Source organism: Anser cygnoides, chromosome 2 (genome assembly GCF_040182565.1).
Source record: "Anser cygnoides isolate HZ-2024a breed goose chromosome 2, Taihu_goose_T2T_genome, whole genome shotgun sequence".
NCBI classification, from domain to species: Eukaryota; Metazoa; Chordata; class Aves; order Anseriformes; family Anatidae; genus Anser; species Anser cygnoides.
Genome location: NC_089874.1, coordinates 74925064 through 74950526, shown reverse-complemented (window position 1 = coordinate 74950526; position 25463 = coordinate 74925064). Strand labels below are relative to the sequence as shown.

At 37.2% G+C, this 25463-nt stretch overlaps 1 long non-coding RNA gene across 1 annotated transcript; it reads right to left on the bottom strand.

Annotated features, from left to right (window-relative positions):
- Positions 1 to 264: 264 nt before the first annotated feature.
- LOC125183730 (uncharacterized) lies at positions 265 to 9133 on the bottom strand. The gene is made up of 3 exons (XR_007166207.2): positions 9016 to 9133; positions 8215 to 8358; positions 265 to 356 (listed from the first exon to the last, which is right to left on the bottom strand). It is a non-coding gene; the product is annotated as an uncharacterized lncRNA (long non-coding RNA).
- Between the last annotated feature and the right edge of the window lie 16330 nt (positions 9134 to 25463).

Here is a 25463-nt window from a genome sequence, read left to right as displayed (position 1 = left end):
CTATAGGTAAAAAAGGGCACGCATCACATATACCTGATTTGTGTAGCAAAAATCAAATCTTCCTTTGAGATTTTCAGAGCTCTGAGGAAAAAAAGAGGGAAGTGCATGTGAAAAAAAAAAAAATCCAACCAGCTAATCCACTCATCTTTCACGACATACATAGACAAGTCTTAAATTCTGGCAGAGAAACAATTTCTCTTTATAACAGAAAGAATTCCATCCACTGAATAATAAATGAAACACCAAGTCTGACTCTTACTTACTGGCAGATATCCATTCAGCCCAATCTTGCTGGAATGCACCTCAGCATCAGATATCCTTAGCTAGCAGAAGCACGGCAAATAGGCTTGTAAGTACTACAAGAAATAAAAAAACACCAAAGTGCCCATGTTATTCAGACATGAGGGATGGAGTTTTTATGAGCAAGAGCAGATTGATAGTAGATACGGTCATCAAGTGAACTGGTCTTGTGAAGATGCAAGATGATAGCTTCAAATCTACTTGATTTTGTATTTAAGCTTTTCTTTTAAATAGCTGAACTTCCAAAAGGAAGAAAGCTTAAATGGCAAATGCTGAACTTAGTTAACCATGTTGTATATGTCTCTATCTATTGTATATGTCTGTGCTCTTTAAGAAAATCAAATGGGAAAGAAAAAAACACCACCACAAAACAACTTCCCTCATCTTTAATAAATTAATCCAGATTTTACTTTTTTTTTTGGATTATTTATTGAAAATTTTAGAAAAAGATAGAGGTAAAGTTACTTTACTAAAAACACCATCAAAGTAATGGAAAACAAATGTAAATCTTTACAGTGCTACAGCCAAAGGAAACGTTCATCACAGCTTGCTTGAACACAGTCTGGAGAGAGAAATCTTATTTTGCTAAAATAGCATCTATTTTTCAGCATCTGTATACAAAATAGATTTCAGATTTTTAGTCAGAGTGTTATTTGGTACTCTGTCATAAGATGTAACCCCATCTTAATTACTGTTTCTCCCAACAAGTGCTGCACTGAAGTTTTCATTCAGATTTTTCTCATGCTCTTATTAGAAATATGTCAGAAGCATGGAGGTCTTACATTAAAGACAAGTCAGCAAATGACAATCCTTAATGACAAAAATAATACCACAGCATCAAACTCGAGCAGCGTACTTCAGAACACAAGATTGAGTGAGGGCTAAATAATAACATCTTTAGATTCACTAAAATCAAAGAGACTGATTAAGACACATTTGATAAGGGTAATGATATAGGAACATAATCTTTAAATATTTCCTTTTTTTATTTTTACTCCAGCACAAATAAATTACAATGGAAAGCATACATCAGTTAAATTTGCTTAAATACAACAATCACATAATCATGGGAAAAAGATAGTAAATTGATGTATTCAAGCAATCTGCAAAGCAAGTATAATTTCAATATAGCTCATTAAACCACTGTTTTATCAGAACTACCATTACTCCACCCTTGGAATGACTCAGCTATAAAGTGTAGAGAAAAAAAAAAAAAAAAAAAGTGCTCCAAACTTTCTGGACAATGAGAGGATTTCAGTTCACCAGTTACTGAAAACATTGGAATGTTTTCTGGGCTGATATTTTTGCATAGCTCCAAGATAGTTTAGGCAGTAGTTTTTCACTGAGCTACTTTTCAGGTAACTAACTGTGAGCTTCACGTAGACCTACCACAATCAACAGTATGGAAGGAGTAGAAGGCAAGGAATGAAGTATGTGAGAAGAAGCTAAAGACAGACCTATACAAAATGTTTTATGAGAAGGTGGTGGGGAACTGCAAAAGCCAACTAGGTAGAAGAACACTGGTCTGTGTTCAGATGTCTAGATGCTGAGCTTGTCAGGTGGTGCAACTAGTAGACTGAATGGCCAAGATTTAGGAAGGGGCATCAGTATTATACTTTTCCTTTTAATTGCAGAGCTGATAGGCACATCTGTATTAGTCACTTACTATGGCTGATTTGTTGGGCATGTGGAGAGCTTTGTTTTCTGTATAAGATCAACAGATGCTTAAACCTATGTGTCAACAGTGGAGAAAAGGAAAAGAAAGGAGTGAGTATAGACCGTTCTCCTTTTTGACTGAGATCTACCACAGAAAGCAGCAAGATAACAAGCAGAGATCGCTTGATTGCCTGTTTGGCAAGCACCCCAGTGACCCAATTATATAAAGTCATAGATAAGCTGGAGCAAAAAGAAAAAGAGTAATGAAGCCTGCCTTCACTGTCATCTATTAACATATTTCTGACCAGCACTTAAACTCTTTCATCACTACCAGGTTTTATAAACCAATTACGTCATTTGCGACATTAGAATTACATGCTCAGGTGCCAAGGACTGACAATAATTTGTACAGTGTATTCTATTTTTAATTTCACAGACTAATTCATGACAGAGTAAAGTTTTAGAACTCAGGTCCAAGAAACACTGGGACATGTTTGGAAGTTCTGTTTTGACTCTCCCTGCCCGTGCATTTAGCTTAAAAGGTGGATTCTGTGTCTTTTGGTCAAAGTTATGCATTTTAAAACTCCATAGGACCAGAAACTTTTGGCAGAAGTGTACGCACCATGAACTAAAACATTATACATTCTCTACACTCTGAAGTGGGATAAATCACTTAGAGTCAAGGTCTGTGGATTTATCTGTTACAAAGAGCTCCTTTGCTCTGCCAAAGCACAGCTCATAAAATATTTGTAGAGCCTTGCAGACAGGGTCAGACATCAGGATCTTCAGCTCAGCAGATATTTAAATGGACATGGTTAGGAGAAGGAGAACAAGACTGTCAACCACAGAAACTCTAATAAATAAATAAATAAAATAAAATAAAATAAAATAAAAATAAAACAACAGTCCAAAAACTAATAGAATAAAAGAATAGAATAGTTTTGACTTTGGTGAGAGTTAGGCCCTTAGCTAGAGGCTACGTACTTAAATACCTGTAATGACATAGGCCTGACTAATCACTGAAAGAGGAAGTGAGGCAGACCAGAATTAGAAGGGGTTTTCCCCAAACAGAGCCGAGTTCCAGAAAATCTAATATTATTATGAAACTGACCTCAGCCCAAGATAAAATTCCCTGAAAATTTCAAAAAGAAATGGTAGGACCTGGAGTTTCTACGAAGCAGGACACAAGCACCCAGACAGAGATAAAGTCTTGGGGAACTTATGTAACTACTAATATTATCCTCTCCTCACCCGAGGTTTCAGGCAGAAAATCACACCCCAAAAGATCCTTTTCTGTGCCTCCAGCAAAATTTCCTGATTTCTCTGAATTCTCAGATTTGAAAGAAGTCTTTGCAGACTCAGGTTCATAGTTCCAGGTTCTGGACACTCATTTTACCCAGTATTTCTACCAAAAAGGGGGATTATGCTAGAATGATTTATCAATTCAGAATGAAATTTACATGTTTTCACACTTTATATCTGCTTTTTGCACTTCATATGTTTATATCTGCTGGGCAAAATCCTGGCTTCTTTCCCCACCCCTCTTCAATGCATTACAGTTCTGTGACTACAGAAATCCAGCTCTGAACTTCCTAAGAGTAGCTCTCTAGTAAAACACAACATTGCTTTTTCCCTACCCTTTCTAGGAGTAACCAGATATTGCTATAAGGAGACGCACACAGCAGGTAAATACAGCTATTGCCAGAGTCTCAGTCCCAGTGTCACACAGTTATTCTTTGGGATATGTCTCATTTGTTGCATATGTAACATACAGGATGTTTTTTTCTCTCCAAAACCTTATTTACTGTTTTTATTGCAGTACCTTTTGCATTCACTTGAGGAAATGTGGATTGAGCATGAGTTGCAACTGAATAAAAGTGACAGCATCCACGAATCTTCTGTTCTCTCTGCACCCATTCATCTTGTTTGAGCTGTTCAGTTTCCATTCTTATGCACCCTGCTAGCCCCATTTTCTTAGTAGTCCTAGTCCTATTCTTAGCCGGAGTCAAATACATATTTTCATGGTGCTGTTCTATCCACACTTCACAACTCAGTGGTACATTGCCACCTTCCTAAGGAGCATGTCATTCCTGTATTTAGCATAGCTTTTACAGACCTTTTATAGGTTTTACAAGGCTTCTTGAGAAAGGGGCCCTATTTTAATAAATAGGGCCCTGACGATGAAACTGCTGATTTTGTAATTAGGAAAGAAACCTGTATGAAAGATAATGTATCTCACACTCTGCTTTTGCAATCCTGCTGCAGCACTGCAATTTTTATTCTGTTTATAGCTTCATTTACAAATTCTCTCATAGTGCTCCCTCATTCTGAACAGCCCCTAGACAGTCATTTATATTAGAGACTGTACAGAACAGGCAAGGACATATTTCTGTTCTCACAGGCTCCTCTGAGTTGTTTTCCTTCCTCTTCCACTCTTCACCTCTGCTTTGATTTACTTTATTACCACTTACATTTCTCTGCCTTTCATCTTCATCATCAGTCACACTGTTTTCAATATGCTAAACTCTCCAACGTACCCTGCAAGGTGAGAACAGGCTCTGGAGGCTTCACCATTCATGTAAATTCTACATAAAGCTTTCCTTCTCTTTCTATGGCATGATACCATCATATGGAAAGTGGAGAGGTGGAAGGTATCCCAACTTCAAAAACTGATTCTTTCTGTAATCTCCAACTCCACTTATAAATCGATAATGCCAACAAGAATCAGATTAGGGGACATTCTAGAAAGTTACCCAAGGTAAGACAGAATATGATTCATACAAATCATATATGAACGACTGTTTCTGATATGACTGTTTTTGCAGATAGGAGAAGACAGTTTTACTTCAAGACTTCATAGTCCATCTTTGGCACTAGGGTCAGGCTAGAGAGGAGAGCAGGAGAAGCTAAGCAGGCATTTCCCAGGTCTGAAGGGTTCCTGGTGTGCTCATGATCTGCACAGATGTTATGTGCACCCCGAGGTATGCCCAGTCTTTTGGAACCCAGATCACTGGCAGAACAACAGCATCAGGAACACCTACACGAAAAAGTTAACACTGGCGCCAGACAAAAACAGCACAGAGGGAACAGTGCTCGGTTCTCTTTTGCACTTCTTAGATTGTATGTATGGCTGCAAGCAGTGCTAATGAGTGTGCAAAGCAAAAGAGAGAGGAGGAAACCTGAGGACAGAGCATGCCTGCACATCTCTCCGAGTTAACACAGGACTGCTGTTAGCATCAGTGTCCACAGTGACCTGAAGGAGAGTGAAGACATGTTCCCAACATGATTTGTCTCTGTTCTCTGACTTAACTCAAGGAAGACCTGTGGATGATTTGTGGGGTAAAGGAATGTACCCAATCCCATTTTGAGACAGCAAGAGGTGCATGATACTGAAACTGTCTCTGAAAAACCTGAAACATTTTTATGGAGTGGAGAAGAAAGGCTGGAATGGGTCTGAGGTGAGAACTGGATGATGGCTCAATTTAAATCTCCAGCAACTTTCTGGCCAAGCACTCAACACTCTGTAAGCATTGGGCATCAAACTCCAAAGCATTCCCTGTACAATGGACAACTATATCCATGTATGTGGTTCCAAACACAACATAAACATAAGCATTTCCACAGAAGCTCAGAGAGTGAACTTAGTCCAGGGATTTGCTAGTGGTCAGATCACCAGGGGACAGAGAAGGGATCCTGCAAAAATTTTTGTGCAATATGCTGATATGCAGAAAAGAGTCTTATATCAGATATCTGCCTCCTATGCTGGGAAGCTCCTAATCTTTACTAGTTAGTTACGGACAGAGTAATGAGTTTAAATATACTTCCAAAAAATAATCACCACAGATCAGGATATTCTACTCACACATCTATGTATTTAGTCTCCCTATATCACTCAAGATCAGGCATTGCATTTTTTATAGCCTTTCAGCATGGTTCCCTAATTCTTCTGCACACAGTGGTGTGTTTGCTTGGAGTTTAATATCATCTGTAAATTTAATACAACTCCTCCTTGTCCTGTCCACTGGGAAGCTGTTAAAACAAAAATTTAAGATTTATTACTGGCTCTTGCATTTTTGGCTCTTGATAGCAGAGCAATAGTTCTACAATATCATAATGGTTTTGACCAGTAATGAACAAGCACCTACAACCAGTTTTCTCCTAGGTGTATGACTTTCAGTGATGGTATTCTCTGTAAGGACAGCATTCAAGATTTTTTGGATTATTTGCAGAGCTTCAAATAATAAAATTGCATGACACATTCTGAACTAGTATTAAATACAGTATGAGGCAGAAATGTTAGCCAAAGAAAAGAAAACAGATCAGAAAAATCTGGCTAATATATTAAGAATTATGTTGAAAATTAATATGACACAGGATAGTAATAAGAATAGAAAAGCAGGGTGTTCTCAATGCAGCTTTCTCTCTCTACTTCCCTTGGGAAGGTTACAAAGATTCCCTTTCCTTAGCCTCTCTATTGCTAGCTCTTGTACAGTTTCTACTTTGTGAAAATAGCACCTCCTAGCCTACACGTATGAAGCCTCTAAATCCGGCATTGATATGCCAATGGCTTTTAAGCACAACTATCTTTCTGAGATCTCCAGTTTTTGCAGACAATCTGGATTTACAGTTCACTTTTTCCATCATACATAACAGCAGAGTGCTTTGTCATACAATTATCTCTCTTGAGATCCCAGACTTGAAAAAAAATATGCATTTAGTAGGAAAAAAAAAAAAAGTCAATTCATTGCTCAGCTGAGCTTCCACATAAATAAATGGTCATCAGAAATTAAAGCCACTTTTGATGACAATGCTGTGTTACTTTCACCAAGAACTGTGTTATAAAGTAATGCAAGATAATCTCTTGTAGGTATTGATAACAGAGAAATTACAACACCAAATGTATTTCATGTTTTATGTGTATATAGATATACATTTCCTTAGTTTTTACAATATTCAAAATTCATGGGTATTGCATATGGAACACTGGATAGCATAAATAGGTATTCTCTAGGTAAATCCTCACTGGAGTTTTATTTGAAAATTGATATTATCCACCAGGAGGGAATGTCAGTATAAAAATACAAAGGTAACTAGCAAAACAAATATGCATGGATATGCTTTTCATTCATAATGAGACCCCTTTATACTATACTGGCCATGTGCAAGAGCTTTAGCATGCATTTTTTCCCCAGAAGATTCCTCAACACTGCATGAGAACATGAAACACAACAGTACAAATAAAATTTGTTCCCTGTATTTTTACTCATTAGATGCCAGTATCCTACGAAAAGCTAACTGCTGGGGGTCAACAAATCTTCTGTCTAAAAAAGGAGACAGATTCTTCCCAAATCAGCTCAGTAGTCTTCCATCAACTTCACTGGGAGCAGACCAAAAACATATTTTGTATAGATTATCTTCTGACTGGTCTCAGCTTTTATTAAATTAATGGTAAAAACTCAGGTCGGACAAAATGCAAAGCCTCAGGTTGACGGTCTGTTCATCAGAAACTTAAGAAAGCAGAATTCTCCCTATTTGAAAGCATTTGGCTATTGGTTTGTAAATCTGTCTCCCACCAGGTGCTATTCTATCTTCTTCACCATTGCCTGATGTGCCTTGTGTCCTTTGCATTAAATTATCAAGGACACATCACACAGCCCTTTTTTTTTTTTTTTTCATATTTTAAAAGGCTCATTAACAGTACTTTCTTCCAGTGCCTTATTTAGTAAAACTACCAGGATCTCCCCCCTCACTAAAATGATACTTTGCACTTCATCATGTTTGTATTATTGGCATAGGTCAACCTGTTGCCTTGGTGATGGAGAATCTGTTTTTTGCTTTAACCTCCATTCTCCAGAGAAAGAAGATAAATGCATGAGGTAAATAGCCTCCTAATTCCACCTTTCATCTAAACTAACTCTTTAAAATAGAAGTAATTAAAAATTAAGTTCAAAGGATTCTGAAGATATCTACTTTTCCCAAGCTGTCTGAATATAGAATATGCTATTAGAATGTAAAAAACAGTATTATTTCAAGTTAATTCTGTCAATTAATATCTGTTTCTTTATATGAGTTTTCACAGCCTTAATGAGAAAGACCCTCTAATAAGCAGTTTTTACTGCAAGCCCCTGCTCATCTTCTTCCTCTTACCCCAAAATACAGCAAATCTACAAAGCCAGAAATCACAGGCAGAGTTATTTTTAGGACAGGCACATGACTGAAATTTGGAGAAAAAATAGCACAGTTATTGAACATCCTTACTGTGAATGCATCAGGGGAGAGAACCTTAAATCAGTTCTCTTTCTGTAGCACAGTTGGGAAAATGCAGGAACAAAATTTAATGCATGATATGACCAAGCTTGAGAGAGACTTGCTGTAAAACTCCTGAAATTCCATTGTATTTTCCTTAGGGAAAAAAAACAAACAAACAAACAAAAAAAAAACTGTCACTCATATGTAATAAAATGCAGTAGGGATGAAATGCACCTTCTTTTAAATACAACCATCAAATTATCAATTGGCACTAAATTATTTTAACACAGTCTTTTGGATCACAGAGGATAAAGACCAAGAAGCAGTAGACTGTCAGTTTCTCAGGAAACAGATAAAAATTACAGTAGACTGATCACTGTAATATAAGTGATAAGAGTAGACAAACCCACACACTCCTTTGCTTTGTAGACAGAGTGAGGTCAACATGTATCAGACTCTATAAATCAAAACTAAAGGGTCTGCCCCATGCCATCTTATGCTATACATTTTCTTAATCACATAAAACATTAAAAGCTTAACTGTTAGTTTTATAAAACCAAACACTGCTTTCTTAAATAAGGATGTGGAAAGTTTTTTTCCAAATTGCAAACTCCTCAACCCTGCAAAAATCAATTATGTGTAAGAGTCAGATAAGATCACTGCTGGAAACTAACTTGAATTTTTGTCCTAGATAGTCTACGGATTTATAGTGGTTATGAGCCAATTGGTTACATGAGGAAAAGGGAGGAACCAACAAGGACAAATGTAGGAAAGAATCAATTGTTCTGTCCATTCTGGTTCTGCACTTACTGAGCTTTCAGAGATGAAAATTCTTATTGCTTCCTAGAGAATGCAAATCTCTACAGATCCTCTTTTTTCTTTTCTCTACTCCCTTAGTTGTTCTAAGCACAGAAAAGATGGAAGTAATTCAAACTGGCAGCTGCAGGCAAATTTGGTGGTAAAAATAGGAACTAAGAGCTTGGAGCTGTTTCACAAGATCATTTCTCTAGCAGTGAGGTTTCTGTTTAGACAGAGCAAACTAGAGCTTTTAATTCTCTAGATGAGTTCTGGAAATAATAACTGTAATAAGTGAGGTTGCTCATAAAGGCTATTTGATGTCCAGCATTATTACAAAATCTCTTTGTCTTGCAACACGCAACATTTGGAAAACACAAATTAGTCCATTGGCTCCCAGTCCAAAGGCTGGCCTTCTGGTTTTCTCCTGCCCAGGAGGAGAAATTACAACAGATGAGAACTCAGTAGTGGAGCCAGTTGAAATGTTCCAAAAATTCAACACATTGATGAAAAGAAGTTACATTTTGTGAACATTTTTTGATAATCTCCAATGAGCAGAAGAGGTAGAGCACTGGGGATAATTCCATGGCACTCATTTAACTCTACAAAACCCACCAAGGTGCAGAAGCCATTCACAGAAAGGAGCCTTTTGTACATGCCAGGCTAAGAAACAGCCCTGGGCAGCACAAGTAAGGATGCATTCTTGGGTGTGCACCACAGAGCCCCAAGGACTGGTAACTGCAAAACATAAACACAAGGCCACATACAGGCACAGACATATATACACTGGCATTACAAGTACAGCGGTTTGTAAACAGCTGAATGCTTTTTCTCTGTGTGGTAAAGAAGTAATTTTGTGCTTGGGGAAGAGGCAGTAAGGACCCTCGGTCCCCCAGGGAACCCCCCTTAACTCTGGGCCAGGCTGTGAGAGGTGCTCTCTGCCAGCTCCCTAATTACTGTCATGGGGCACATCTATTTAGAGAGCAGGTAGCAGAATGAACTGACCCGTACTTTTCCCTGCCATGTGACAGCCACATGGCATGGGGTGGCTTCACTTCTTGCAGGAGGTGAAAGTGGTGCACTTGTGAAAGCTGTGAGCGCTTGCCCTGTCACTCCCAGCTCCCTTCCCAGGCTCCAGGCTCAGTACGGCTGGGATGCTGGCGGTGCTTAAGCTGGAGAGGGAGTTTTTAGGTACCTCCCCTGCACTGAAATCTACAGGCAGTACAGCGATCACACTAAGAAGCAGAAAACTGTGATGCCTGATACTGCAAGGGAGCATATTTATGCCGCTTGCAACTGTTCCCGCTTCTGGGACAACGCCCATGAGAAATAATCTCACCTTTAAACGGCTACAAGCCTCTTGCATTTGGTTGTAATAAATGCATTGTTAGGCTGGTGGAACTGTTGTTAGGGAAGATCAACAAAGCTTGTTTTCAGTTCTAAGGAATAACAAGCTAAAGCCAATTCCGTATCTGTCACAAAACAGATAAAGTGAATCTCAATAGACAGAGCAGGTGAAGATAGAGCAGATGTGCATCCAGAGATCTGAGGAACTACATGTACTGTTTGTTGACAAAAAAATAAGTCTGAAGCCAGAAAAATGGTGTCTATACCTAGTGGAATTCATTCAGCTACAGGGTTTGGGGATGCACTATAGAAAAAGCATGTAATTAATTATGCTTTATTCCTGACCTATTTTATATCAGTAAACCACAAATGCTTATGTTCATGCTAAGCCTAGAAGTAAAAGAAGTGCTGTGTCAGCTTTCAGGGTGAAAAACACTATGTTTTTGTTTCCTCCACAAAAGTGCATCTAATTATCTCCTGAGGCTGAAGCCAATAGGAGAGTTAAACTGTGATCTGTTCTTATTATTCATTATTCAGTCTTCTCTGAATTAGAAATATATATGGTTTACACCAAAATAAATAAATAAAATAAAATAAAATAAAATAAAATAAAATAAAATAAAATTAAATTAAATTAAATTAAATTAAATTAAATTAAATTAAATTAAATTAAATTAAAAAATCTAACAACCATCTCCAAGTGCATTTATAAAGTAATTCGGGGCTTTCTCCAGTACTGCCTTGAGATTTCCCTGCTGCAGAAGTTTGAAATATGGAAATGCTGCTGTACAACCTGACTTAATACCAAAGAAATGTCACTGTAGATATTAATCTTGATGCCATACAGCAGAGCACAACAAAATGGTTTAATAGATCTTTAAGCTAGTCTGCCAGTTAATGGAGGTAGCTAAACCTTCAAGAAGCTGAGCAACACTTCAATTTAGGCCAGCTGTGTCCCAGAACAAAGCACAGTATGCCTACTTTTGCTCTGTTCTGTGTCATTTCAATTAAGTATTGCAGAGGGTCCACCCTTAATAAAATCATGAACTTTATCCACTATTCATGACTTATTTTGATTATCAGTCAGCTCCAGGACAGAAATCACAATGGCTATCCAGCCATGTGTCAGAAGCCATAAGGTATTTTTGTGCCCACCAGAGCAAGGTTGGAGTACAGTCAGTTCAGCACAAGCCTGCCTAAAAGGAAAGCAGGACAGCAACATTTTACATTAATCCTCTAATAAAACTGGAAACAGGAATAATGGGCATTCTTATCCTGTTCCTGATTTGCTACTCTAACAGTGCTGTATCTATTATCTTCTGTAATTTGTGAGCTATTTTATTTTAAATTTGCTGCAATATAACTATTACTCAGTGAAACTGAGTAAAATTTGGACCCACTGTTACTTCTCTTTTGCCATCTGTCTGAAACCAAGAGAAGACTGCTAATAATGAATATCTAAAACAATATGCTGATGTAACTTTTGGATATTGAGGAATGTATCATGAGAGAAAGGATGACAATTGTTTTAAAACTCAGCTATCCCTATCTACCCTAAGAAGTAACACAAGGATAAGAAAAACATGTCTGTTGATACCACTTCTAATATAAGCCTTTAGTCATTTGGATATACTACTAGCCTTAAGTCTTCTATTGTTATCATTTAATATTTTGCCAGACAAATTAATCTCAACATTTTTCAGGACCGTTTTTTTCCTGTAATTTCCACAGCTCTGTATCTCTATATACCTTCATCCAGCATGAAGCTGTAAACGCAAGAATGATCATATTTTTAAAGACAGAAAAAAAAAACTTTTTACAAAGAACCAATGAATGTCAAAGGTCAAGGCTAGGTGCATTATATATTTCAAAAATCTCTTAGGAGCAGTTTTCATTAAAAAATAATTTTTCTTTTTTAAAAATATTTGTTAATACAATACAACTTCACAAAGTTTAGAGTTGTTCATTATGTCAGCCTTTGTAAATAAGATGTGATAAAGTGCATTCAATTTAGTTTAAGTAAAAATGATTTTGTATACTGGTAACATGATTACAATTCTCAATAAATGAGAATTTAAAATGAACACTTAATAACCAAAGGCTTTTTTCAATGATTCAAAGACACATTTTCATTTTACAACATATGTTTCCTGCTCATTACTTGGTACATATTTCATATGCTCACATTTGGTTGAGGTGTTCAGTAAACAAACTTCAGATGATGCCTAAAGCAGGAGTATTGGATCTGTCACCTTAGCTAACTCTTACAAAGTTAACAAAAATCTTATTTTAGTTCCTGCTCTGACAGTCTTCAGTCTTAAGTCATCTTAAGTCTTAAGTCATCTTCAGTCTTCAGTCATCAGTCTTAAAAGCCAAATGAGACAGAGACAGAGCAAGAAGGAAAGAAAACAGACAGCAAATGTTTAGCAGGTTTTTAGAAGAAAATGCACTAAAAAATAAGACAGACACAGAGCCCACCCTCCGTTGTATGTGGAGGGGGGTCCCAAAGGCATAGACTTTCAAAGCCAAGCCCAGAAATCCTGAGTCCTGGCAAGAGCACTTCTTGTGACTGTTGCTAACATCTCTGCCTCCCAGAACCTTCATTACAAGATAATGTATTAGCACCCTTACAATATGCATTTCCTTATTTTCCAGAGAAAACTAACTAGTTGTAACATGAACCATTTGAAAAAACAGATTGGGAAATAGAAATTGATTGCTTTTTAATATAAGAGCTAGCTCACAAGTTTGTCTTGTGGCTTTTCAGGCAAGAATGAGTAAATCTCTACAAATAAGATAAATTTGTAGTCCACACTCCTACTGTGCCTCCCTGTCACCTTTACCATACACAGGAGTTTATGGGCTGGATACCACATCCTTTTCAACAGATCTGGCCCTTTAGTTGAAACAACAAAAACTCCTAAATTCTGAAGTCTGAGAATCATTCCCTGCAGGAAATTCAAATAGGTAAAAACTCTCCTCCAACTGTGTCTTCTAATCATTCTTCAAAGCAAGATGTACAATCCTGATTTTGAAGGTTACGTGCTGGAATATAAAAGGGGAATGCATAGCCTCTGATTTATCCAAGAAAGAAGGAGCTTTTAAGACAGAACTGCACTATCAAGGGCATACCATGCACTGGATCAAGGACAGGCCATGCATCTAATGGTAGCAGCTAAGCATTGCTGTTCCCAGCTGTCTGTGCTATTGCCCAAGGCAAACAGCAGCTGAAGATGATTGTGTCTATGCTTCCATCACTCCTGGATTTTTTGTTTGAGCCACCTGTGAAGGTGAGTTCATCTAAAATGACAACTTTAAACTGGAGCATCAAAAAATGTAAACATTTTTTACTGAATCTGTGTTAGGAACAGTAATGCACAGCAAAGGGTCAGAGTGACAGATCAAACCAGTAATGCCTGAAATGGACACCATGAATTGGACCTATGTCAGAACCCTGTGTTTTTATCAAAGACTGGGGATTGGCTCAATCATTTGCATGCAATTTAGAAAGAAAACTTATTTAATTTAGTCTGTGGTAAAATCTGAGGTTAAATGAGTGTGAGCAGACTGGTTATTTTTTCATTAATAATTTCTTTATAACTTTCTGATCTACCTACCTTATACCCCCCCCCAACCCTAACCCTAACGTCCCCACCCACCCCCACCCCCGCCCAAAAAAAAAGCACTCCTCAGGGACAGGGATTTAACATTGATTCTTAGAGAAATTACCTTCCTTAGGATGCTTCTAATGATCTGTTGACTCTTTTACCAATACACCAGCAGATGGAAGATAATCCAGTTTGACAGGGATTAAATGTCACTTCTGCTGCCCAACAGAGACTTCAGTATAAACTGAATGTAAGTCCCTGTTCTTGTTTTCACAGTGCAATCTCTTCATTACAACTGCTTCAAGGCAGAGCCTTTTTGTTTTTTGGGGGTGTAGGGGGAATCTCAGCATTTTTTCAGCTTCTGGAGACTGAAAGTACCAACCAGGGAGAGGATCTCGAAGAGGAAATCAGCAGAAGAACTTGGAGGAGGTGGTGGTGGTCATAATAGGGACAACAGTGGAAAGGAAGGCATGATCAGGAAGAAAATCCTACTACACAAAGACTGTCAAAATAAGACAAAAGCAGAAAAATAGCATGAATTGTCCATATTGAATGATTTGAATGCCCTAGGCTGAAGCTATTAGGCCATGATTTTCAGAGAATGACAGTGATAAATTGTTGCAGAGATGCACAAAATCTCTATCAGTGTTAGAAAGAACTCTACAAGCCATTTTGCAGTGGTTCAAACAGTATTTACAGTTACATACCACCCCACAATGAAGAAGAAAAGCAATAATAGACTTTGATTTCACAGAAACACTTCATCTGAGGACTGGAACATCTGATTATAGCTGGAAACATGCAACCAATTTCTAAACAAATTTCCAACTAAAGCCAAACTACACAGTACAGGAAGGCTCTAGAATCTGTTTATTCAAAGGACTGCAAACAGTAACAACCGTTAGTAATTGGCTGATCATGGTGAAGATGATGTCACTGGGAATAAAGAAAGGGTTTGGACATGTATTATTTATTATTCCATTTACAAGTAGTTTATGAATAGCTAAGAGATTCTTAATAGCAGTCCTAAGCATGTCACAGACATTGATAGTATATGCAATGCTTGGTTATAAGCAATACATTGTTATAAATTATGCATGGATTTCTGGGACTCTCTAATGGCATTTTATTAAAAATCTGCTGGGTCTATTATTGACCTATTCCACACAATTTTAGAAAAAAAAAATGCGAATTTTGATAAATGTTTATTTTGACTTTCCAGTTACAGTCTCTATTCTCCATTTGATGGTTAAATCAATGGGTGAAAAAAATTAACGGAAATTACTATTTCAGAAAAGCACATTTTAACCAAGCATCATTTTTCAAGTACCTGCATTATGTAAAAGTGTTGATGTTTGTTCAAGACTGGAAAATCAAGATGAAAATTACTTTGTATTCAGATTGCAAAGTGCCTTATGCTACCAATTAACTTCATCAGTTTATATGTCAAATTCTCTGGTTGATCACTGTCTCTGCTGCTGCACTACACCAAGATATAGATATAAAATGTAGCACCATTTTGAGACAGACAAAATACTGAATGGTGCCATAGGAAACAAAGTTCTGTTGCCTTTATTGTCATTCTCCTTTACAGGCTGGGAACTGTTTCCAGACTGATCATTTATAATACACCTGTTTCTCACCTTCATCATTTTAGTAAAATGCCGACATTCTACATTCTACACCACCTAAAATCTGATCCCTTGTCTATGCATTTGTTGCAAAGAGATGTTTGAAATTTCATGAATCATGAAATTTCATCTCAATTTCCCACAGGCCTTTAATATACAGGTGCTTGTCTCCCTCCGATGTACTACCTCCTACACTAAATATTTAAAGTTACTGTGACCTTTAAACAATTTATTGGTGACCTACTGTGAAGAACATAAGAATTGCTCTTTAAATATTTACCCAAAGCCTGAATTGAATTAAAAGCTTTTCATTTGTTTTCTGATAGTCTGAAAAACTTCAACAAAGACAATAATGAGAACACTTCCAGTCACTGTCAAGAAATGATCCTTTCTTCCTCTTCCCTGTCACCTTTCTTTCCACAGGGTCCCTTGCTACATAGCCCTTTTGTATTTCCCCTGTCCTAGGGTCTTCGAGAGTTTGGGGACACAATGGCTGAGATCATCCTTGTGTTGGCTGCGTTCTGCTGAACTCTTGGACTTGATGATCCTTGTGGGCCCCTTCCAACTTGGGATATTCTATGTTTCTATAATTCTATGATTTTACTGTGGTGAAAATCATCAGTTAAACAAATTTACCAACCTCTAACAGGGTTGTTCTCTCTCCCAGGATCAAAAGACCCAGCACCATTCAAGGTGGAACTGAAAAAAGAGAAACATTCTGAATTTCTTAGCCACTTCTTTCCTTTCCATAGACTACAGGGCTGTACTTCTCCCATATGCCAGCACCAAATATCTGCCTTTCAGGCTACCAATATATTTCTTTTCTGTGGAAAAGACCTCAGAATACACAGGGCTGGTATAGGACTTCCAAGTGAAAGATTTTTGATATTTCCTTGATCCAACTATTTCAAGACCAAATCCTTAAAATGACCGGCCAAGTCATTGTGTAGCTGTGCAATCACCCTTTCAGTCTAAACAAGCCACCTACAAAGTGCTAGGTCAGGAATTCCATTCCAAAGGTGCAGTCTAGTGAATGTGTCAGGCAAGTCTGGTGCAGTCAGTTATCTGTTATCAACTATTGGGCAACTCACTGTTTACACAGTATAGTCTGGTTTCTGCTTGGAGACAATACCTACTGTAGTCAGACTATGTACTCTGTAAATAGAAACAAAATTCCCCAAAGGGTCCAAGCCAGTGCCAACACTTTGCTTTTAATTATTGGACCAAATTAACCATTTCCTCCAGTCTGGGATTTGATTTGATTTGTCTTATACTAATCTCCATAATGATTCAGTCACCCTCACATAAACTCCTCACAACGACTCTTCACAGGTTTTATACAACCTCTTTGCCTTAAGACTTATAACTGATAAATTATTATGTATACTATTATGTATGTATATAATGTACTATTATATATTGTACTATATATTATATTATAGTATATAGTATAGTATATTATAGTATATAGTATATAGTATAGTATAGTATAGTATTGTAGTATATAGTATAGTATAGTATATATATTATATATTGTACTATTATATATATATAGTGCAATATTATATACAATAATATTATATATTATAATATATATTGTACTATTATATATATAATGTACTATTATATATTATACTATGTATATAATGTACTATTATGTATAGTATTATCAGCTAGCAGTCTGGCAGTTTAATTACTCTGCATAGTACATGGAGTTTTATTGCTTTTGCTTTTTGGAGTTTCCATCCAAAAACTGAATAGGTCTATGAGCACAGCATATTTGAAAGTCTAGCTTGTTTCAAGCTGTTGAAATAGTGTTTCTTATTTTCCAGGTTTCTTTCCTTTTTGGGGAAACAACTGATTTAAGACTATCCTGGTGAGTAACTCAATAAACACATTTCTGATTTGGTAGTAAGTCCCATGTTTCTACAGATAATCCAGCCTCTCCTCTAATGAACACAGCCCATGAGTTTTACATAAAAGCATCTTATCTTTCAAAGTGACTCAACTATAGTTCAAGATACTTAGCTACATATCTTGGAAAAAATGGGCCAATTGGCAGGACTGCTAACTGCCCAAGTAACTTTGAAAAAGAACTTAACCATCATTCAAGGGTCATTCAAGGCAAAGCAATCACACCTATGGGAGTTTTCATATATTCCTAGGAGTCTCTTTCAGTTTATTTCAATGAGGGATTAAAGAGACTACTTGCATCTTTCTGCCTCTAAATATTTTTCAGATCTAGACACTAAGCCATGCAGCCTAAAATATTTAACATTTTTGTCCCTGAGCCATAATTCCTCTATAAGCCTTGGACTAGTTGACCTCTGTTCCCATGTTTCTCACCAAATAATGGCATATAAAACATCATCGAATAAAATCAGTTTACTTAAAGTAATATGACGTTGTCGTTGCTGTACCTGAACCCCCCCTTGCAACAGCTTCTTACTGATAACACTGGATAATCTCTCTTTCTTTTATCATGAAAAATATCACCAATGAAAACAGATATGGCTTAGTTTTATTTGCAAGAGATAAATGAAACTCTGCAAAAACAAAGTTGAGACATGCTCCCTTCTCTCTCCCCCCTCCCCCCCCCCCCAAGTTTTTATTTATATGTTTACAAAGAATACAGTGCACTGTCTTCTTTTATGAAGTGTCCATGGGACACTCCACAAGAGAGTGAAGTGACTCCTTGAAGAGAAGAGAAAATACATATTATTTTGCTATGTGATAATATGCTTTGTTTATGGCATGCACTTAGTCATTTGAATACTGAAGTACAAGAAGCACAACATATAGCCAAAAGAGCCAGAATATACTTTTGGAGTTTATTTCTAGTACATGGTGAAAGTTCACAGTCTAGCTCAGAAAAACTGTTTACTTAGCTATTTCCAATTGTTTAACTTCAGCTTGTCCCTGCCTACTGAATCATAAGGTAGGTGCTACCTGCAGGGATTAAAAAAAGTCCCTCTCCACACTTCCATTGTGTCATTTAAAGGGATAAGGGGAAGCTACTATTTTTTTATCTTCCTGTAACTAAAAATACATTAAAAAAAATAATAGTTGGAGACTGCTTGTTAAAACAGTATCTCTAAAATGAGGCTTTTCTTTGTCAGTTACTGATGTTATTTTGCTTAGCAGAATGTTTTCACCATTTCCTCTACTTGTTTGAACTAAATTACATTAAAAGGTTTTTATTACAACCAAAACATCAGAAACATTTATGTAAAATAACTCTGAAACTTTTTAAAATTAAGGCATACGTTTCTATTAATCCCAAAGACTTTGGCATAGGCTACACTGGTTTCCTTCTTATAAGCATACACTTTTAAAAATCAGAGCATAAAACCATCTCTACAGAGAAATCCTTTGGACCTGAGATATCTTATGGAGTTGTTCCTTCCAACTACTAACTTCTCCTCATGCTTGGTGTTATGACCGGATTCACCATTACAGATGAGCCCTCAGGCAAGGGTCTATTACTCAGCTTTGATTAAAACCTGAATTCTCCAGCAAAACCCCAGACCTCTCACCTGAGATCTGTTTTAGTCAACTAGTTTCTACACAAACAATTCAGTGAGCACTCCTTATTAAATCTGTCACTGATTGCAAGCCATGCATCCCTCACAGGTATCTATTTATTCTGTTCCACAGAATTAAGTGGAATTACACCTTAAGAAAATAACAAATAATGTGGCTTTATTCTACTCTCCCTTGTCTCCTTAGTTTGACAGTATGCAATTGTCTGCAGTGTAAAAGAATAAATGTTTTTACTATCTCCATCTTTAGCAGACACTGGAGATGGCAGGGTGACATTTAAGTCATTCAGGGAAGTAATGGGTAAGTTTAGAGCTATGGGATAAAAAAAGCAATAAAAGGGGTTTTAGATCAAATGGCCTTCAGTGAAATAGTTAACAATTTTCACATTGGCAAACTGTAAGACTGTTCAACCTCTGGATGGCTACTAAGAACTTAAGATATGCCATAGTCATTGCTTCAGTTGCACTGTGCAGAGTCAACCATTAGTAAAACATCAGTCCTCAGGTGATTTGTGGTTGTGACTTTTATGGACACATGAGATGGGAAATGTATACAAATATGGACATTTATATCCTGGATCACAGTTCTGTGGACAGTGTAAAGGATGCAAGATACTCCACAGGCACACAGTACCAAAGGATGTAAATATTTCTGATCTTACTGCGACTAGCATCATCACATGTAGCAATACTCTTTTTCTCTACAACACACAATTATGCTCAATTCCAGGAGCCTGAGCTCACTACAGACCAGCACACATTACTGCGTTACACCAGTAAGAACTGTCTGCCTCAATTTGTTCCCTGCTGCTTTTCCCTATCAGCCTTGTTGCTCTGCTCTGTTAGGTCTGCATTCATGTCAAGTTCCTATCTCTGCCAACCCATTTAGTAAAGACAAGTCTGGAAGATTTTCATGATTCCCAGCCTTTGAATTTTCACATACAGGGGGAGAAGGAGAAGAAACATTGGAGATCTAGATTAGGACAGAATGAGGAAACCATGACAAAAAAGAAATGGCTAGGAAAAAAAAAAAAAACTATGTATGCTTATGATCCCTTTTCATTTAAAAACTCAGTGTATTTTTACAAATTATGTATTGGCTCCAATTTAGAAAATGAACAAATTCAGCTCAGTGACCTTTAGCAATATAATCAAGGTCTTTCATGCAGTACTGAAATCCTACTCTCCCCTTCATTGTCCTTTTGATGCATATCACATCTAGCCCACAGCTCGACAGAACAGATTGAAAAATAAACAATTAACTACTTTATATATTTTATACCATTTTAAGACTAGAAATTGCCAAAACTCATGGATAGGCCTGATCTCAAACTTGGGCTACATCTGTCTAAACAATCAGGCTGCTTTTGACCCAAGCTTTCAAGCCTCAGCTTTGAAAAACACATTCAAATAATTCAAAATAAACTTAATTTAAGGTGATGTAAATAAATTATTTTACTTTTAATTATGCATTTTACTTTTAATTTATGTAAAATTTTGTGATGAATTTTAATTCTTATTAGGAAATTTTGTATTTTTACAGCTAGTGATATGTGTCACCTGATTAGCACAGAAAAAGAAAGAGAAAATATGGGCAGGTAAGTTAACTAGCCTGCTTTTTGCTTAAAAGTTAAGCAGGCAAATAGTTAATAGCTTTGATTTTTATGTTATACTCGTTCAGTTTTATATTCATATTCAGTAAACATATTCATGTCACTAATGACCATAACAAGAATAATTCAGTTGCCTGATTATGGTTAATTTGCAAACCCAGGAAAACAATACCAATTTTCAACTTTTCTATCAGCATCATAGATATTCAAGATTAACTTAAAAATATGTATCAGGTGAAAACCAAGATTCTAAAGATCATTAATCCAAGAAGAAATGGGCAAGTCATGAAATATGCCAGTCTGAGCAGAAGTTCAGGCCTATACTGCATAAAGTCTACACAAACCTGTTTTTATCCCCACCATAAGGTGAAAGGTTGAAACAATCCTTGGAATTGTACAACACAAGAAGTGACAAGACATTACCTGGCAAGCAACAGGGAAAATCATGATATGATCCAAAGTCATAATGACAGTCGTTATTTAACAGCACTTGTTCTCCCTCATAAGGCATAGACTGAAAAGTTGTGAGCAAAATCTCCCTGTCAAGAATGAAACAGTGATTAATGTCAATAAATTAGTACATGGCTTAACTGCCTACATAACCTGAGAATTACTCATTGTCATGTCTTTTATGCCCATAAGCATACTTTGGCTTACAGACTTCTGTTTTTCACTGAATTTGACAGGGCAGTCTTCAAAGGATTCCAGTTTCTCAACAACACATATGAAGGGATTTGAGCTCCTAGGACAAGCCACAGGAAAATAAATAAAAAAAAGCAGAAGCTGATAAAGACAAGCAACATGATTGGATTCATTCAATCAGTTCACCTTTGACAATACACCTTAATTTGAGCTTAAGTTCCGATGCCTGTTTTTTGATGGCCCATGAATGGAAAAAGGGACTGTATTCCTCAGGAACCTAATATTTTTCAAGTTACAGCTCAGCATCTAATCAAGGGATAGTTAATCAACCAAAAATTCCATCAAAAGAAATAAATTATTTTCCGAAAACTTTAAGGGGCCAAACTGGGCCTGGGAGGATCCATCCTATAAAGCAGAACAATTCTGTATGAACTTTGGATGTGTCCAGATACAGCTGTACAGTTTAAAAAAAAAACAGAGGTAGTTATGTCAGACCTAATTTAAGGTTGTGCATAATGTGAAACAGATGAAAATTCAGTTTCCACGCAATAGGCAAGAAGTAAAGAAGATAAGGACACTATTACATTATCTATGTTCAACACACATTTGATTTCCTCCTAATATTTGTTGTCATCATGAAATCTAAAAGTGAAGGTGAAGCTTGAGCAGGTTTGATAACAAGGAATTCTCAAGGACATTACAGCTTAACACAGACAAGGTCAGAAAAAGTCAAACCAAACTGCTGTTGTCAAACCTTGAGTTCAAAGCAAATCAATTTTGTAAATATAAGACATATACAGGCTGTTCATCTGAATTCAGGCAGCAATGGTTGTACACCTTATCGAAAGCCTTCTTTTGAAGATTCCAGTTGGTGCACTGCCTTTGCTCATTATTTGGGGGCAGGGGAAAACATGTTCTGAATAGCAAGTATGTTACACAAAAGATGTGTAAAAAAAGAGCTAGGAGAATGGCGGAAGACTAATGCTGATATGTCCACCACCGAACAACAAAATGTGCTAATTGGTTTTGTCAGAAGACAGAAGCAGGTGCTCTCTTCATGATTTAACAAAGACCTGAAGTCTGATTTGTGGTATGATCTCCATTGGCAACAAATTATCAGGCAACACAAGGGTCTGCAAAAGGAATACTCAGTCCTCATTTTTATAGTATGGGCAGAAAATAGGTAAGCATGCTCTAAATCAAGAAGTTCTTGGCTTCATTATGGAATTTTGTATGGTCATGTTCACAGCAATATCTGAATGCTTCAGAAAAAAATAGAATTTTTCTAGAACAGAATAGGATCTTCACATTTCTCCTGCCAGGAAAAGGGGAAATGCTGAAGTTTGAAAGGCAGCAGAGCTTAACCCAATTTAGAGATTGGCAAGCAAAGCATATACAGGAGTGCTACCTAGATACAAGTAGCATCTGGTTTTTGAGAGTACTTTGCATTCTTATAGTTATTTCTGTGCCCAAGCCTCAGTTTCCGATGGATTCAATAGCAGCTGTGTATGTTTAGCACTTTCTTTGAAACACTGGCTTATAGTTAACAGGAGTAAGTTAAACTTGTCATGACAGAGAGAATTCTCCTTCGCAGGATCTATCTGCTTTACCCTAGCAATACCCTTTCACTTCCTGTGAGCCCTTCCCTCATTCTCTGGATGGCCTCCATGTTCAGTGGAAACAGCACTGAATTTTTGCAGCAATAAATGAAGGCAGTCCATAGACAAAGATGATAAATCATAAATCACAATTATAAATACCAATCAAAATTTTCTTCTTTTATGTGTTTCACATTAGGGTACATTTACAAAAATGAAAGGGTAAAGCATCTTTACTTTGCAGCCTTCCACACAGCTATGCATACTGCATACTGAGTGAGGTAGAGTGTCTCAATGAAAAAGTATGCCATCACATGATTAAATGTGAGATCATATAAACAAATTCAAGTTAAGCTTTCATGGAATTTAAACACACAAACCGTATTTAATTATGTAGCAACACAGTGACATTGAATCATCAGTGGGAATTTTATCTTTAAGGGCATAAATCTTTACCTTTGAGCAAACAGACAGCCAGAGCTGCAATCACCTCAAACTTGGGACCAACTTAATCATAGTAATTCTAAGGGAAAAATAGGAAAACATGTTTTAGCAATGAGCTACTCATACACTAGCTGACAGTATGTCAGAGCCCTGAGTGCACTCCCCGCACTCCTAGGAGTTTTGCTGGCTACACAAGGTCAGCTTGATAAGAGCTGTTGTGAAGAAAAAGCTGTGTGAGGAGGCCCCAGCAAGGGCTCCCCACTTCCTCGGGGCTGCTGTTAGCTGTGACTTACCTCCACTTTGGCTATGTTGCAGATGTGTTGTAGCCACGTCTGTGTCTGGCCAGGTACCTCATTGATTTGGATGCTTGATCTTGACTACGCAGCCCACGCTGTGACCTCATCACTTTGAACTTGTCCATCAGTCTAGATCCCTTCTGACCTTATTTACTGTCCCCAGACCTGCTCTGTTCTTCCTCGTTCAATACTGTGGGGTTGCAGCCTGCTGGGGAGGGTACAGGCTTGCCAGGCAGCTGAGCACCCGCCACCCCAATTCCTGCAGGAGCAGCCCGCGTTGCTCCTGACAGAACAAAATTCACTCAGAGACTTTATGCTTCGCTGCAGACACTGGAAAGGAACAGACTTCTCTTCCCAGTCCAGCCAGTATTTCTGCCAAACTGTTCATTTCCTGTTAAGTATTTTCATCTTCTGGCTTTTGTTCCCTTCGTTTCACGATCAATCATTGTCTAAACGGAAGGACAAAAGCAGGAAGGGCAGGAGGGACAGCACAGAAGAGACAAGCTCTTGGTTTGGTACCAGCACACCCTCCAGCTGAAACTCTCACAAAAAGCCATCATAGGAAACAGGTAGCTTCCCATCTGCACTCTCTTGCTGATGTGCTTCTGGTTTCTTTAAGTTGTACTTAAACAGTTTGTGTTCTGCTAGGAGCTACTAGAGATTTCAAAATATTTGCAGCAAAAGTGTATTAAACTGGAGAAGGCCTCTTCTGAACATGGGAAAACATAGCTTAGCCAAATTTGGGAGATAAAGGAAAAATCCAAGACACGTCCAAGATATCCATTAACATTTTGCAGCAAATATTCTTAGAATATACAGGTTTATGAGGTCTATTAACTACCATTCTCAGTTGCACGGTCACTTTCACTATGGAACCAGGCAAATCCCACATTTTATGAATAATATGGATATGTCCAATGTTATGAATATTGTCCAATTTTATATCCATATTCTTGAAAATAGGGAAGAGCATGAGGGTAAAGCACTCTCCTTTATTTATGAATATATTTGAATATATTCTGTGACTACTGGCCTAGAACTATTTCTAATATAAGCAAATTTCTCACAGGTTTCTTTCATTGTACACTGGACTTTCCCTTATTCTTAACTTTTCATGCATTTAAAGTAGGTTATCTGCATAAGACACATATCAGAGACAAGTATCTCTTAAGAAGTGTATTAACGTCACCATTAACATTTTTTGCCCAGCAGTGAACTTTCTGAGGCATTACAATTTTGACCTCCTTCTGACTGTATAACTGCATCACAGGACAGAAAATATTTCTATCATGTTTCTTTGGATCAGTGTTTTTTGCAAACGATGTATTTTGGATCAGTGTATTTCACAAATACTTTCTTTGTTTAGTAACATTATAGTTCGCATTCAAACTCCAGAAGAATCCTTGCTTCCCAGTGATTTTGATGGAGCTTGAACCAGCACCCAACAAAAATAGAGAAGATAATTTGTGATAATTCTATAATCTAAGAGAATTCTCAGCACCTTTTCTCACAATTCAGAAACTGGATGGCATCCAATGACATTTCCAGGTGCCACATTTAAAACTAACAAAGTGAAATGTGGTGGTGTTTTGTTTTGTTTCTTTCATATCCCATAATTGAACTGGCCAAGACATTTACACAATAAGTTGCTGAAGCCAGAGGTTTGAATGAGTTCAAAAAGGAATAGAAAAAAAAACAAAGAGGGCATGTCCACCAAAGGCTTTTAAACACAGTGGACACAT